At 44.8% G+C, this 18,319-nt stretch overlaps 1 protein-coding gene across 1 annotated transcript in view; it reads right to left on the bottom strand.

The window, feature by feature from the left end:
• The window catches only part of cacng2a (calcium channel, voltage-dependent, gamma subunit 2a), a 61,099-nt gene that overhangs the window by 40,125 nt on the left and 2,655 nt on the right, over positions 1–18,319 (bottom strand). The gene's annotated exons all lie outside the window — the stretch shown is intronic.

Here is an 18,319-nt window from a genome sequence, read left to right on the forward strand (position 1 = left end):
CCCGGAGCTGCTCCACCGCCAGCCAACGCCGCCCTGACTTTGTGGACTCATCCGAAGGATATTTGAGCTTTTCCACCGGAGCCGAGCTCCATTTTAAAAGCAGAGATAACAGTTGGGAATCAGAAAATGCATGCTCACACCGTCAAAGTCACCTTTCCCATCTCTGCCAATTACAGTAAGTTCTCTGAGGTGCAATACTGTAAGTCAGCCCAGCGTCACACATCAGCAGGAGAGACGAACTCCAGCGCTGTGAGGCAGCTGCTTTCTGCTCAGGATTACAGACTGAGCTGTCTGAGGCTGTACAGTCTGAACACTAAAATGCAGAGTTATTCACTTTTATTTTAGCAAGTCTCAACCCGTATTTTGAAATATGCCAAATGTTGTGTCGTAAAACAGAAACGCTCTGGAAAAACAAAATGAACAGTGACTGCTGAGCATGCACAGCGCGCCGTGCCTGACACGTTCTTCTTTTCCAGGTCGTCATCGGAAAGACAGACGGACCAAATGTCTTTCATCTGTGTCGTATGAAGCGAACCGGACACATCCTCCATACCAGGCCCCATCCACTTCATCTGCACAGGCCTGCGCTGCACAGCAGACAGCAGCGTGGATCGTGAATCAAAGAAAAGCTTAAGTTTGGGCAGAATGTGACACGTCGGCTTACTCCGAGACATCAAAATCATCCATGTTGTGCTAAACATGCTAACTAGCACACTGTTTCAAACTGGAGGACCTTTGCTGTGAAAGCGGGCGGATGAATATGTGACAGCTCAGCTGGAAAACTTCAAAAGTAAACTTGTGTGATAAACTTTATCAAATCGATGATTTGGGATTTTTTTTTGAAATGTTTGAATGTAGATAAAATAAAACACTGTTCCCACAAAAGGTTCCTGGTGCAGCCACTTCCAATCATTCAGTATGAACTAATGTGTGCAGGACGTTAGCATCATCTCCTCTGCACGACCCTCATGACGTCTTTACACTAGAACTTGCATATTACTCTGATATTACACATACTGTACATTCATTTTTAGATTTCTTGCTGGTAAATATAATTTAGTTTTCCATTTTATTTCTTCTTCCAGTGCTACTTTTATTGTTGTTCTATTTTATTGTTTTATTTTATTGTAATTTTGTAATTTTTGTTCATTTTCTGTGTGTGTAGCACGCAGGAGGCCGCACAGGTCATCGTTGTGCACAATGACAATAAATCTGAACCTTGAATATCTTCTTGATGAAGACACTTCGGCTGCTTTCACACCTTTAAAAGACAGAACAACGACGCGCTTCTGCTCTGGTTGGTGTTCACACTGTCTTCGTACAAAGACAAGCGGACATGAAGGCACATAGACTGGCAGGAAACTCAGCGATTGGACGGTTTGTGGTGAATACACAGATAAAACGAAACATGATGCTACACTTCACTGTGTTTGTTTCCTGATGTCACAAACAGCTTGTGAAGAAAAAAATGATTATTGGCCTTTTTAATTAAAACTATTCATTTCAAAATACGCTGTAAAAAGTAAACTTCTGCAGTGGCGACTCTCCTGATGTCCTTGCGTCCCTTTGATGCCGCCCTCACACTCGTTGCTCGTATAGTTGGGGTATATGTGTGTGTGTGTGTGTGTGTGTGTGTATGTGTGTGTGTGGTCCCAAATTCCCTAAATTCTTAACGTCTCGAGAAATCGCTCCTAATAGCTTTCTGTAGCTCTCTAAACGGCCCGCTCTCTGGCGCCCCCACTCGCCCTCCCCCCACCTCCTCCTTTGGACCGCCCAAGGCAGAATGATTAATTTGTGGCTATTGATTTCTCTTCCTGAGCTGAAAGTATGTGAGGGAGGGAGGGAGGGAGGAGAGGGTGAGGTAGCGTGAGAGAGGGTCAGAGAAGCAAAGGGGTGAGGAGAGGAGGGAGAGACTTGGAGAGGAGAAACAGAGGGGAGTTGGGGGGGGATACATCCAGTATTCAGTGTAGTGCCTCTCTGCAGCTCTTTTTTTCTTATCTTTAATGTAGGAAAAAAAAGCCAATGGTTGCAGTCTGGATGCGTCAAACCACCTCCCCTCACTCCCTCCCTCCCTCTCTCTCTCTCTCTCTCTCTCTCTCTCTCTCTCTCTCTCTCTCTCTCTCTCTCTCTCTCTCTCTCTCTCTCTCTCTCTCTCTCTCTCGGTGGCGATTGGCAATTCACTGAGTGTCCACATGTCATGTCTTGCCCTGCTGCAGCGGCGAGCAGCGTGGCATGCTGGGAGGAGGACGAGAGGAAAAAAAGGCAGGGGGGGTTTACGGGAGGGCAAGCAGGAGGGCTGGATGGATGGAGGCATGTATGCATCCATTTCCCTGTTTCATTACATGCATGTGAACGCTGCTGGGCATGTTTGTGTCTATGTGTGAGTGTGAGCTCACAGCCCACCCCCCTCACACCCCCCTCACACCCCCCTCACACCCCCCCTCCCCTCCTTTCACATAAGACAAACGCCGTTTTGAACGCCGTTTTCTCCCTGACAATTCCTCATTGGCTCTTTTGATTCCTCTTCCCATCATTCCCTGTGTCTTTCTCTCCCTACGCAGCTCTGAAGGAAATTTAAGATTATGAAATAAAGAGGAAGGGTCCGGGTTAGAGGAGGCGAGGAGCCGTGTGAGCGCCACTTCATTCTATCGGCTAATCGCTTTAATTAAGCCTGCATGTGGTTCGCGTTCGCAGTGACGAGCCTGCCTCTCTGCGTACTACAAGCACATTTCTGACAGATGACGTTTGGAGAAGAGTATGACCTACATTTGCTGTTTGAGAATCACACACACACACACACACACACACACACACACACACACACACACACACACACACACACACACACACACTGACTCCATATAGATAATGAGGGAAATGAAACATGTACAGAAATCAGCAAATGTCCATTTTGTCACGTGACCTTTCAAGGGCATGTATGCAGCAGTGGGGACAGCCAGTGAAATTAAGACATATGCAACATGACGGCTGAATCAGGGGGGCGTAAACACAGGAAAAACAGGGGCGACGCAAAAACCTTCTCCATGAAGAGAGTCAATAAACAAGGTCACTGTTTAACAGTACCAGCAAGCCTACAACCTAAGATAATGGCCATTTATTCTTCTGCTGTGGACTTGGTGTGCTGAAAAATCAATTCAAAGGATCCATAAAATAGAACTCTCTGACTACAAATTGATCAGATCTACAGAAGATCAGGATTTTTTTTAGTATGAGAATCGTGTCCACTGAAAAATGGCACTGAAAAAACCACGTGTGGAGGTGCTTTAAATGATTAAAGATTTGGGATCAATAGTTCATTTTCCTTGCACATATGTTGACATGTAATATCGGGGAGAGCGCAGGTGTAACTGATAACTTTAATAATGGCTGCATTCCATTTAGCTGAACCTCCTCCACATTCCTGGCATTACGCCAGATTCACCTGGACTCAACAATGTAAAACATGGCTGATTACCAACTTCTGCACTACGCAGGACGTTTGCATCTTTAGTTCACGTGTTTGTCCTTTTGTACCTTAAACCTGTATCAGGCAGCACTTCTCATGGATGACTTTGGGCTGCTGGTGCTGTCGGACCCACTGAAAACTAACAAACTGTGGCTTTAGGCTTTGTTTTTCAGCCTCACACATACTAATTATCATTATTATATAAATTCTCATTAACTCAGAAAACAACATCAGGAAAGCCGGTGATGCTTGCAATGTCAGCAGAAATGTGTTCTGCTTTCTGTTTGCAGCCTGACTCGTGTTGACCAATCATGTTTGAGCAGGCTGGTTGTATGCAGGTGCATGTGGAGGTGGAACACGTTGGCCATCGTCTGACAAGGATTTAGCGTTTATTAGCTTCTTGGTTAATCCATCTGCTTTCATATTCAGATCCCTGTTTATAAAGATGATCCAAAATGTCGTCAGAAAGCTTCTCAATGTACTAAACTGACTGTAAACGATGACTGACACGTGAAAATGTCTGCTCTGGATATCTGCTGGCGACAGCGGATATACCCCAAAACATTTGCCGTTGCCTCCAGAAGCTAAACCCCCGGCAGAGGATAGCTGGCTTAGCTTGTTGTTTGTTGCAGTTTGTTAATTACTCTGAACATTATTTAACTGAAACTCAGAGAACCAAGCAACCGAGAGCCGGGTAATCCTCTCCACAGCCAGCAGAGACCAAACCAGAGCAAAAAGGAGAGTGAATGACTGACTTCCATCGCTCATCAGCATGACGACACAGGGATGCACACATGCTGCTCTGCTCTGGCTGCATGTGATTGAACGGCTCTATAGGCAGGTGCTTTATCAGGGTTGTGTTTCTGTGTTTATTTGGGAGATTTTCTGGCATTCAATGCATCTGAAACCATGACAGAAACACTGGAAACAAAAGCTCTTCAGCTCCTCAACAAAACATGTAACTCTGACTCGAAGCAAAGCTGCGTTCCACGTCTCAAAACAACTAATTGTTTGCTCGTGTTTTTGCATTACAAGCACAAGAGAAAGCCCAACTGGCCTTTTTTCAAACAGCATACGTTGTCACAGCAGGCAAAGCACAGGTGTAACTAATAACATTAATGAGCAGGCTATGCTAGGAAGCCAGCACGCCTCATATTACGACTGTTATTGGTTCACCAGCAGAACAGAGCCAACTGATGTTCTGACTTCAGTAAAAATTTCAGTTCTCTGTTTGTGACAGTCAGCAGAGTAAGAAACGTGTGTTACATCAGAATTGATCATCTTAATTATAGTGAAGAACATAACGTCCATATTCTCACCACGTTACTGTCTTAACTCAAATTGACACGGCGTCATGGAGGACGAAGCTGATTAGATTTAGTTTGGTGATCAATGCAGGCATGTTGATTGGGAAGACGAGCCCTGCAGGCCCTCATGTTCGCTTTATTTCATTTCCCAGACGCGCAGCCTCGAATGCGAGCTGCCCAGGAGCGAGCGGCATGAGGAGCACTGTGGGTAAATAAAAGATTCATTTTCACAACTTGTTCATGCGGTCATCCTAAAGACCGGCACGGCGTAGGCCCTCGCCGTGGTGATGTCATGGCGTGACACACAGCTGTAAGGCTCGGAAAGATGTCACTGCAGCACCACCGCCGAGAGGACAGGAAGAACACACATGCAGTTCGCATCTGCGTGACATCTGCAGCCATTTCCAGGTGAAAATATGTTCATACGCGTGTGTGTGCATGCATGCGTGTGTGTGTGTGTGTGTGTGTGTGTGGCTTTTCTCACCCTGTGTGCATGCTGCTATGATCATGAGAGACTCCCTGTCCTGGAAAGCGATCTGAGGGAGCAAAGGGAAGCCACGCTGCTCCTCATTAAAGATTCATCCTGTTCCTTACTGCTCTCAGAAACACAGACATGAAGGTGAGCGCTCACATACATGCCTGCACGTGCACACACACACACACACAGGACAGAGGAAGGGGGGGGGGGAGAAGCAGCAGCCCTCCTGGAAATTACATCACCCTCCTCAGTGGACTTAGCAACACCTTATCCTCGCCTACATCGGGATGTGGCGATGATAACAGCGGTGACTTCATTTTGACAAATTCCCTGATTGGCTCTGATCTGCAGATTAGCGTCTTCTTATCCCGGCGAAAATCAGCAGCACCGTCAGCAGTTGGGCTGCTGCTTTGTCTAAGCGTTAGAGTCACAGTGCTTACCTCCACAGACGTGAATAATCGTGTGTCACCCTTTCCCAGACACCAGATTTACATCATTTCCTGTAGGAAGCCTATTAAATCATCATCCTTCAGGTTAAACACTCAACTCGCTCTGTCAAGCTGCTGCGGGTGGACATGTGAGTGACAGAACAAACAGCATTCAAATCAATTAAAGTTAGGTCACATTCAACGTTTGCTGAAATGAAATTTTTACTGCGTGTGCGGTTCAGTGCCAACATCCTCCAAAATAAACTCAACTGAAATGTCAAACTTCCGCCGCTCTTCAGTCAACGCCGTCTACGACCGTCTGTCCCTGTCTCCTTCTTACACTCCGCCGTTTTGGATTGAAGCGGTCTCATTTGACAGATACAATCTCATTACAACTGTTTGTTTTCCCAACAGCACCATTTGCTGTGACAGTGGGGTCTGCCAGCCCCGTCGGTTGCAGTAAATAGTCACTCTGGAGTGCAGTAAACACGACCATCTGAGCAGCGTCACATCGACAGGCAGCTCTGACGTCCTCAGAGACAGACGGGCGGGCGCGAAGGCGTCGCCATCAACATGGCCGCCAAAGCACGTGCCGTACCTCTGAAGACTCCACACCTACTGCATTTCATTTCAAAATCAGTCTGATAAAAGTGGCCAAAATAAAATCCATCAAACATCTCGGTGTAAGCAAAATAAAAGAATCTACATAAAGAGGAGCTGTTTAACCGGGTTCAACCAGTCTGTCGATTGGTTTGGTCCAAACTGTTTAAATGCTGCTGCTCAATAAACGCTGAGATGATTTTTCACAACTAAAATCTGTATTATTCAGAGCTGCTACGATTAGCCAATGAATTGATTATTTGAAGCAAAAATGCTGTTTGATTGAAAGTTTCACCAAACGATTAATCCAGAAACCAATCAGCAGATTAATTCATCGATAATGAAAATAATGTTATAACCAGCAGCAGCCGCAGCGATGTGCTCATTATTTTTGCTTGATGGTACGATGAAGAAGGCCGCAGGTGAGGAGGAGTCAAACTCAACCTGTTAGTCTCTGCAGTGCAAAAAATCAATGCATCAGATCAACTGTTGTCTGAAATTACAGCTGTCTGCTGTCTTTACACTGCTGCACAGAAAACAAATCAATCAGATGCCGTAAAGTCTTGTACTGCACACACACCTCAAACGCAGACACACACCTGAAGGGTCCGGAGCCATCTGGACCCCCTCAGACCGGCTGATGTACCTCACGCTCTCTGCTTCCTTCCTCCTTGCCCTCTACATTTGCTCCGCGCTCACTCCTCCATCTGTCACGCTCAGACTCTGCCCTGCTGGCGTTACCTCCAGCCGTCCTCCTCTGTCCTCCACCCGGCCGGGGTGGGGACCCTCACAGGAACCTCCTGCCCCCTCCTCCTCGACCTCGGTCCAGGCCTGAGACTCTGCTGCCAGCAGCTCTCCTTCTAGGCGCTAAGAGATCTTTGTGGAGGTGGGAATGTCTCTGTCGCCTCAACTCTGTTCGTTTGTTTATCAGTAGATCACAACTCCTAACAAATCCATGATGTTCATACTGAAACCACACATTAAAGGGTCAAAATCAGCCTTTTTCCGGTCGTGTGGGCTGTGCTGGTTTCATATGCTGAGGTTTAAACTGCAGCTGCAGCTTAATTATTTGATTTCTAATTGCAAAAAAAAGTCCATCACAAGTTCCCAGAGCTGGAGGCGACGTCTTCAGCTTGTCTTTTTTTGTCTACCAGCCGTCTTAAACCCAAAGACACTCAGATTTCTATCAGAAAACCAGAAAACACTCACATTTGAGGAGCTAGAAGCAGTGAATTTTCACAGTTTTGGTTTACAAGTTGTTTAAATAATTAATTGACAATGAAAAAAGTTGCTGATTAATTTTCTGTTGTTCAGATAATCAATTTATCCGCAGAGAGAGGCAGCAGATCTCCACGTTTGACAGGCTGAAATCTTCCAACGAACTGCTTCAACTCTATAATGATTCAAGTAATAATAGTGAAATATCAGCCTCTCCTGCAATGGATGCTCAGAGCATCAAGAAGCTGATCAACAACAGCAAAATACCACGAACGTGTGATAATGTGCTTTTGTCATTTGGGTGAACTGACCCTTTAAAAAAGCCCCACAGGCGAGCTCTGAGAGCATAAATCAGGGTTTCATTACGATGATTACTGCTATCATTATTAGCATTATAGCATCATTATCAGCAGGCGGCCGTACATTCAGCCGGGGTAAAGCCACCAAACGCTCTCCAACTCTGCTCCTGTTCTTCCCCCCAACTCGGAGATGATGCAGTGTGTTTAGGCTGCGTTCTGACACAAAGCAAATACGGTGTAATAGATTGCAAATGAACTGCGCCACGGACACCACCAATTAATCAAAAGGCAGATTGTTGTACTTTCGACCGTGCCGTTGCAGGAGAAAAAGCAGTGAATCGCACCTCCTTAAAATGAATGGATTGTATCTGCAGTTAATTATCATTTACTACAGGGTCTCTTTGGGATGTTTCCACAGCTTAAGGATACGGCCGGCGAAGTGGAACGGAGAGGAGCTCGGCTACGATGGAATCAGAGATCGGCCTGCTGGTAATTACACTTTCATTGTAAGAGGATCAATTCTATGTAATCAGAGTGCAATCTCACTGAAAATCGAGTGCTTATTCAGACCACTTTAACATGGAAACTTTACATTTTCAGGGGAACGACATTTGTTTGATAAACAGCCGCCGGGAGCAAATACGAGACGACGGTTGTGAGTGTGATTATGCTGAACACGGACGCACGCTCTCACTTTGTTTGCTCTTGACCTCTGACCTCTGAGCGCTGCAGGGGCTTCAAAGGTTTGGTCAACTTTATTTTTGGTTGCTTCCATTATTGATTATTTTCTCAATTAATCACTGAATCTTTTTGTCTATAAAATCTCATAAATTAGTGAAAAATGGAAATATTATAATTTCGCAGAGCTCAAAATCTTTACTCCAAAACTCAAACTTATTGACTTGATGATCATATGTGACAGAAAAGCAACAAATCTTCACATCTGAGAAGCTGACATCATATATTTTCCACCAGTCCTGTAATAAAACTATAACTTTACACCTTTCAAACCCACAAAAATGGCAACAAAGTGAATTTTTCATTGTTTTTTCCAGTTATTTCCATTTGATATACATGTTGGGTGGAATTTACTGATTCAAACGTACGTATCTGAACCCGCAAATATGTAGCAGCTAGTTAGCTTAGCACAAAGACTGGAAATGGAGGGAAACAGCTAGCCTGGCTCTGCGTGAAGACAACTAAATCAAAACAAAACAAAGTAAAATAATAGAAGTAGTCGAGGACACAACCCCCCCAAACTCTTTTCATCTGTCAAAATGAAAAACATGTTTTTTTGAGTGAAGCCTCTGCACATATCTGAACATGCCTGCAATTTTGTCTCATCGCAGAATCCACGACGTGGAAATGCTGTTGGCGGGAGGCCGTCGGCGGGCACTGCTTTCCATGGTCTGACGCCGCACAGAGTGCTTACACAAAGACTGGCCCAGGGTATGTTTTGTATTGATTTGTTCTCTGGTCATGTAGGATAAAGATAGACCCCACCCAACAGGACCAACTGCAGCTAAAAATAACACGTGTAAATCAAGGCTAGAGCCACACACACACACACACACACACACACACACACACACACACACACACACACACACACACACACACAGATGATGATGTCTGGGGTCAGAGGGGATAATTATTATGTAGTAACTGAAACGCTGCTCCTGCTTTGACGCATGTCCCATCTTTAATGCTTGTTCTTTATTTCTATTTTGTCTAATTTATAATAGTGGCTTGTGTGTGTATGTGTGTGTGTGCGGGGGAGGGGGGGGGACACTTCACACTGAGCGGGTGACAGTCTTTATGGGAGAGTGCTACTGAAGTTTACAGCCCCTCTCCCATCGACCAAAGCCATCTGAGCCATTAATCATACACTAAACCAATTACCATGCTATCACAGCCGTCCACTGTCCATCTCGTCTCAGAGACTCGGTCAGGAGGGATGAGCTGCTCCCACAAGCCACCAAGACATGACTATTAATATACAAGGGGAAATCACAACAGTGTCCCTCCTCCCTCTCCGAGGGTGTGCTTTAAGCCTCCATTGTCCTCCCAGGTTTCATATAATTCAGGATATATTATATTTTTTTCTAATTTATTTTAAAAATCCTGCATTTTAGTCTGAGAATGACCTGAATATGAAATAATCCAGTGCTACAGACCCTGTCTGGTGCTAATGCTAATGATGGTAATCGCCAACACGCTGCAACAGAGGGACACGATTTTACACAAAGGAAGAAATAACTTAATGTACAACATTTGCTGAATTACAGGAAGACCCAAATAAGAAACTGTCTGGGGACTAAAGCAACAAAGAAATACCATATTTACTGGCTGTTGTTTACTGTATTTGTAAAATTTGACATGCATGCCATCAATAAAATGTTGTCCTCTTTCATAAATTAAGCGCAAATCTTCTGAAAAAACTTTCTGAAGGCATGTCACAAATTTCATCCAGTTTCTCCTCACTTCACTCTCAAAACTGCAGCTTTTTTAAAGGGAGTCTGGGGATACTGCAGTTAGCCACCATGAGGATCACGTGTCGCTAATGGCATAAACATTCATGTCAGCTGTACTTTGTGCTTATAATGCTAATTAGCAAATGCTGGCATGATGAAAAGCTGAAGATGGTGATCATGGCAAACAGTTTATAAGCTAAGCATCAGCACGTTAGCATTGTTATTGTGAGCATATTAGCATGCTGATGTTAGCATCTAGCTCAAAGCACTGCCGAGCTTGAGTAGAGCCTCACAGCTTCACACATTTATAAGACTTGGACCACAACAGCAGAACAATTTTATGCCAAGACTTGTTTAATAAAAATATATCTGGGGAAGTTAAAGTAAGGAGTTTGGATCATGATCTGTAACAAGCAGAATCTAACAGGTTGTGAACTTCCCAGTATATTCAGGAAGCTGCTGTCTGTGTTCAAATGTTGGATTATACATCACATTTTCAGGCTGCTATTATTATCTAGGCAGAACTTTTACATTTTATTTTAATTTAATTTATAATGGCTGCCCTTAACATTCATTTAGAGAATAACTTCAATTATGAAACATAACAAAACAGATTAAATTATTAATAGAAATCTAACATTCTATATTTGGCTAATGTGTTACACCACAACAGCACTGGTGTCAAACCTAAACAGACCTGAGGCTGCACTCGAGCACAATCAATGGACTCTGCACTGATACCAGAGTCTGTTGATGCACAGCGCTGTAACTGAAGGATTAGAACAAATAGCAGCCTCAACAGCAATATGTCCGAAGGCCAGAGTTTCGCACTGTTCTTAGACGGTCTCTGGCCTCGGCCTAACCTGGTAATGTCTGGCCTTATTTGGCCTTAGTGGGCAATAGAGAGGGCAAGGTGGAGACCAATAAAACAGTCGTGTTCGGCTGTGACTGTCTGCGGTCTCAGCGGAGCTCCAGCGAAGGCGGGCGATGGCTAAATGAATCCCATCCATCGCCGGCTGCAGGGCAGAGTGACAGTGCGGTGCAATAGAGCTCAGTCACTTTACACAAGCTGCCATCAGCTGAGGGCGGAGCAGCCCAGAGTGGTGATACCATCCTGACGGAGGAGGCGAGGCTCCGTCTCTACTTCAACAAGTGGCTGCAAGGCCCTGAATTCACTTTTCATCCACGCCGCTCTCAACTTGTGACTAACTGTAATCCGGCCCATGCAGCTGGATGTACAGTGGATCGGTGTCATAATACAGCGTAATGCCACTTTAGGGCCGGGACATTAGCCTGGGTGGGCATGCTCCAGCTGGGTAATCCTTATCTGATTGGACTATGAGACTAATCCTGCTCTTCTCTGCCGCTCTGCTCTGCTATCTGCTTTTATCTCAGGCCTGCCTCTCATCCTGCCTCTCTGCTGTACACACACACACACACACACACACACACACACAAGAATACACTCGCAAGCATCACTATTCATGTTTAAGTACACAAAAGCACGTATGCACGCACACACATGCACACACAACATACTCCCACATGTGTTTTCAATGCATGAATGTACACTACATTGATACTCCCACATGCTTATACATAAAATCATGAGGCAGTATGTGTGAACTGTGATCTGTGGTGATTGACAGGAGGTGTGGGAGGCCATACTGAAGTGGTAGCCATTTCAGCTAAAAAAGGAAAGCACATTTTTCTAAATTATCTCTGCTGGCTGAAGAACACTTCAGCCGATGATGGCGCATGTGAAAGGAAAGAATCGCCAAACTACAAGTGAAAGTTAAATCCACACTCTGAAGGTAAAACAAGTGTTTTGTTGATGTGGAATAAGCAAACGCGAGGTCATCATTTCAACTGGATTTTGGTATCCTGCATCACACGTTAGCATGCTGATGTTAGCAAAGCACAGCTGCACAGAACAGCTTCACGGAGCTGCTAGCATGGCCGAAGACTTCGGAGCGTTGAAACTTAATATTTCTGACTGTGGCAATTTGAAGACTTCATGACTCGTATTTTTCATAATTTTATAATAATTTACAGACAGCAGATTAATAATAAGTCCAGAAATATATATAACGTGCATTGATCAGCAGCACATATCGCAGTTTAGGGTATTGTGGATTTTCAGAAAAAAGAACAAGCTCACTGAATTATGAGCCTTAACAGACACGTCTGTAGGTAAAAAAAAAGACAAAACATCAGACACCATGGTCGTCCTCCTTCATCACGGGATGCACCATTTCTCTCCCACGCCTCCTCCCTGACTCTGTCTGTCCTCCAAGTCGCTGTGGAGCCTGAGGGCGGCGCTGTAATGAAGATGAATGCCTCAGATTAGCAGCCAACGCAGAGCGCTACACCTGGCTGGGAGCACGGGGGGCACGGTGGCTGCCTTTAAAAACGTCCCAGATAGGACGGAGGAGCGGCGGCCTCCAGGGCCCAATTCATCAGCAACACACATGTTTACTGTGTGCACCGCTCACGCCTCAGCAGCTGAATCTCTGCCTGCACCCACACGGTCTGCAGCCACATCTGTGTTCGTGGTGCCGCAATCACTGAACTTTTAATACTGTTGGATGTGAGACTTCCAATGTTCTTCACATCAACAGCAGCCGAGGACCAATAGGTGCACGTTTTACTTCCAAAGACTGAAATACGCTGAGCTACCGTCTGGCAGTTGGCAGTGGATAAAATCAAATAGCTGAAAGGACGAAGTGAAAGCGTTCACTGTCTTGATGATCAAAATCCCATCTTCACAGAGTTCACAAAAACTGCTAGTGGGAGCAAAAGGAGCGAAACTAATAAAAATGGAGATCCAAGTGGCGTTAAATGTTGAGAAACATTAATGTTATATTTTAAGATATTAACCTTTGCATTATTATCAAACATCAGGACTGCGTAAACGGCAGCAAGTGATCTGAAGCTGCAGCTGAAGGCTCATTGTTGATTAATTAACAACTTAATCATTTCATTGTGAAATGTTAGAAATGTCCTTTACGATTTCCTGAAGCCCACGATGACCAACAACCCAAAACCCAAATATATTCATTGTACTAAGACGTGAAATAGAAAAGCAGCAAATCGACCCTGGAACCAGAGAACGAATCAATTATGAAAATATCAACGTTTTCTGCTGATGGCCTAATCAATTATTTCACTAATCTTCGCAGCTCTAATGTGAGCGTTGAAATGACATAACTGGGCTGTAATGTGCTGAACAGTTACAAAATTATTCTGTTAAATGATCTCCTCATGACCTCCAATAAAAATCATCTGACATTATTAGAACCAATCAGATCTCAGGACAAGTGATCGCTCCCCGGAGAGTTATACATCCCGAACGGCACCGTTTGACCTTTAGTGCATCTTCATGGCTATTGCACTTCCTGGAATTTGATTGGCAGTCATAAAAGCGATAATACTGGGACACACCGGCTCTATCAGGGACGTCCCAACCAAGTTTTTTTTATCTGATCATGTTCCAATACCTTTAATGTTATACTAAATAAATATGTATCAGACACATTGATAGAACATCTGTAGAACACTTAATCTGACACACCTTATGTCTTTTGCGATCTACGTGATCCAAATGCTGAATGTATTTCTGATTCTGGTTAAATTTTAGGGCTGGGGATTAAGAGGTTATGGTGGATCCTCCCTCACGATGATAACTGGCGTTGTAGTTTAGCAAATCCGTCCATGTTGCCAACCTCAGTCAGAGCTCGTGCCAGCATCAGATGAAAGCACGCAGTGTCACGGTTTGCCTCACCCAGGTGTGTGTGACGGTGCAGTGCCAGCAGGGGGCGATAATGATGGGCGTGAGGGACAAATGTAGCATTAAGAGCGACAACGTGTTTTACTCCAGTATGAGACCAAAAAGCCAGCACTGATTGTTTTAAAAGAGTAGTTATTTTAAGTCTTTTCCCAAACCTAACCAAGCAGTTTTGGTGCCTAAACTGCGACTGTGACATGAAATGTTTCTCTAAAAGTTTAACCGGATGTTGCATATTTATTAGTGCGCAGAATGAGGAGGTGTTGTTTTCACTTCTTGGTGAAGCGAAAGGCGCCACTGACACCGTGCAGGTGAGTTAATGCTGTGGGGTTGCATATGAAGCGAGAGGCTGCACAGTGAAGGACAGCAGTGCTGCAGGCTGAGGTGGCCCAAGTTTATTTTAGCCTTAACCGATCCGTTAGCATATGCCGACAGGAATGGCTTGAGATATACATTATATATTATCTATGTTTGCATGCACACACACACACGCACATACACATACACATATCTGAGTTGTCTGAAAGCAAACCTACGCTCTTCTACCAGATGCACATTCTTTCTTCTTCCTGGAGTGAGATTATTTTTCTCTGTTGGTGTTTCTCTGACAAGCAGCGAGTGAAGCAGAGGTCGAGGCGTTGAAGCACCCAGTGTGGGTATTCCCATTTTGCTTTTTCACAGGTTCTCCTCTCCAGTAGCTGGTTATACAAACACAAACGGTCGCCCACCTGTGTCCACTCTGCGAGCAGGATGTGTGGGCCCGCGCTGCCAAACACACAGTCTGTGCTCTGCTGCGATGAGGACGGAGCCGCTGCTTCAGCCTCAGCCGCTGCCTGATCACCAGCAAGACTTCATTTAAGAAGAGCTGGGGGAAAGATGAATGCTAGTCATCTTGGCACTTTGAATTAATTGCGCTGAGCTGCAAACTGAAGCCTAATTAACATCTGAAATGTTAAACTTGATATCGCTGCTCCTGATTATCTGTGCTGAAACAAGGCTGGGTTTGCAGCCGGCTTATCTCTGCCGCTCTCCAGCTGCATCCGCTCTGTACTTTTCTATTTTTCAATTTCCCCCCCGATTTCTGGTTTAAAATGCGCAAACTACCTATAATTAAATGTACTCACTTTTTAAGACCCAATTTCCTGAGCAGGAAGTCATTTGAATTAGAATTTAAATGAATCTGACCCCGGTAAGTAAATGCACTGCCCCCCTTTTTCCACTCCCTTGCCTCTTCTGGGCCGGGATCATTCATGAATCGCAAATGACAAATCTGGGTTCATTTCCTGCCATTTGATGTTGGATTCAAAGGGAGAGGCTCATTGTGCCGATACAAAAGCAACATGCACGCACCCGCCGAGCCCAGAGTGTGATGTTCTGATCTCGTCCTGACTCTGTGCTGTTTTGTTTGCCAATTAAATAATGGCCTGGCAGGGATAAAGGCCAGTCACTGTCACAATCACACTCCAGCTGTGATTAATCCTATGTGCATTCAGGTGATCATTGTAGGGCCAGTTCACACACCGGAGCACTGCATCAGCATTCACTGCTACCTCTTCTATCCACCCAGGAAAGGCTGCCTGAGCTCTTTTCCCAGAAACTCTTTGCGACACCTTCGCAAACAAAAGACACTCCCATCCGGAGTCGCACCAGTGAAACCACACTTTTCTGTTCTTGACACCTGAGCAGCTTCTCGGGAACGGCTGAGGTGTAAACCGTGATCGGAAGTCGAGGTGGATATCAAAGGAACTTGTCTCCCAGCGGTGCCAATAGGATATTTAAATTCCAGCTCAGATACTTAAACTAAAACCTCTCTCCATACTGCACTCTGCTGGGTAGAAACACTCGTTCTCTCACATAACAAATGGCTAAATGACCTGCATTCATAGAGCTTTAATCCAAAGCACATTACAATCAGCCTCTCATTCACCCGTTCACACACGCTGATGGTGGCGAGCTTCCATGTGCAGCGCTTCAGCATAACCGCTGTACTACCATTTGTACAGCTCTGAAGGACCTGTACTTTACTTGAATATTTCTATTTTATGCCACTTAATGCCTCTGCTCCTCTTCATTTCAGAAGGAAACGTTTATGCTAATACATAATAATGCTTTTCACTGCACTTCAATTATTTTGATGCTAGTAGCTAAAAGCATATGATAAGATTAAACCAGTTTGGTTTGTAACTCCTTACAAAGAATCAGTGTCGAGTTGGGTCATTATTCAGATGCCATAACTCTTGGAGCCATAAAGAAGTCAAATGATCTAATATTTCACAAAAGTCCCAAAAAAATAGTACAAAATTGTGAAACTGAGCTTTGCTTCTTCTTATTTTGAATGCAGGACTTTACTACTAGTGGAGTATTTTTACTTTGTACTGTTACTTTTACTATATGGGTACTGGCAATAACCCCCAAGAACAGTTTGGGGGTCCGTATCATCTGAGCCGACAGCCTTGTGATTAGAGGACGCCCCGCTCCACCTGCTGAGCTGGTGTCTCAACACAAAAGAGAACTTTACCTGAATAAATCAAAGAATTGATCAAAGAATCTGTAAACAAGACTAAGAATCTGAGCAAGCATTCAGAGCCAACTCTTGGCACCGGGCAGCTATTGACGAGGGCACAAAGCAATAATCAAACAGTATTGAGGTTTGAAGTCCCCTCAAAGGCAGAGTCTGTCCTGAGAGAACATCAGAGTTTGACCACAGTTCATTTCCCGTTTCCTAACGACTGTCACTGTTCTTCCCTAACAAACCCAATCAAAGCTTAAACCTGCAGTAACTGATTTTATTGAAGCACTTGCGGGCAGCAGAAACACAATGTGGACACACTGACACCATCAGCCTCTTTCAGGCTTGTGTGGTGACCTTTTGGCAAACAGCTGCAGCTACAGAGAAACGTCATCATTCATTTGGACTCGCGTTTGTGTCACCTGACTCATCTCAGTCCAATACTCACTCTCTTTTAGCTCCGTCTTTGGTCTCTACCTACTCCTGAGGGAAATATCCTTATATTCTTTAGCGGCTAAATGCTCTGCTACGTTCACCAGCTAGCCTCTGACTGAGTCTGTCTGCTGTTTGGTGGGCAGACGCTTTTCGGAGGTTTTCTCTGAAGCGATAACAGCGACTTAAGTTAATTCATGCAGCAGTTTCCCAGAATCTCATTGTCTACGTTACTATTGCAACAGTCCTGATTACAGATGCTTTAATGTGTCACTGAATTAAAAAATGTTGACCATTTCTTCACGGACATTTGGAAACAAATGCAGTGTTTCCTGAGCTTTTCTTAGCTGCTCTGAGGGAAAAATCTGCTCGTCTTTGCGACGGTAATACAGTTAGAAACGGGGGTGGGGTGGGGGTGGGGGCTCGTTACTTCAAACCAGTCGTTAAGCTTTGAGCAGAAGGTGCACAGAGTCTAGCTGCTTATCGCGGGAGCATGAAGTCAAACTCGGCTGCCTTTCAGGATCTCACAGCTAAGAAGACGAGCAGATCTGTCACGCCATTCGCCCTCACAAGGTTACAGTGTCAGAGCCAACACTGGAACATGACAGGAGGCACGCCGCCTCCGTCTGACGGGGTGGACACGGGAGGCCGACACCTGGGCTCAGGACGCGAGGCTGTTTGACATCTCAGAGTACTGAACACAGCCAGGTCAAAGGTTACATGACGAGTAGCGTAAAGCCACCATGACTACTTTTGGGGCTTCATTATGAAAACACACCCGGCCTCACCTGCTGGGCCTGTTACATCCTCTGTAACTGGACACAACCCTTCATCAGGTGAGACCATTGTATGGGTTTGTCAATACGTCAGGCTGATATATGATGAAGGCTCCTTCCTTCCACAGCTCCTGAATATGTTCTTATTTCATTATTTAAACTCTAATGTCTGACTAGAGAAACTGTTCCAGAGCGGTGTGGGAGGCTTTTATGCAACAGCTTCAGGATGCAACCAGAGAGCAGCTTCACCCTGCCTGCAGGGCCGAGCACCTGAAGAGAACTATATTAGTCTGGATTTAAGTGGACAGTTTCAGTCTTGATGGCCTAAACCTCGATGGCTTTGCCTTATGACCCCTAAAAATGCAGCAGTGTCTACCAGAATGTGTCAGTTCAACCAAACGGTGCTTTTTCTTGGTGAGATTGTGAAAAACTAACTCTACCCAGTATTTCACTGGGACAAAGTGTGCAGAAAATCAAAAGCAGAGACATAAATTGTGGTTGCAGAATTAGGATTTCCTCCTCCCATGTCAGCTGAATAAACTTGT

This window comes from Chaetodon trifascialis, chromosome 15 (genome assembly GCF_039877785.1).
Source record: "Chaetodon trifascialis isolate fChaTrf1 chromosome 15, fChaTrf1.hap1, whole genome shotgun sequence".
Lineage (NCBI taxonomy): Eukaryota > Metazoa > Chordata > Actinopteri > Chaetodontiformes > Chaetodontidae > Chaetodon > Chaetodon trifascialis.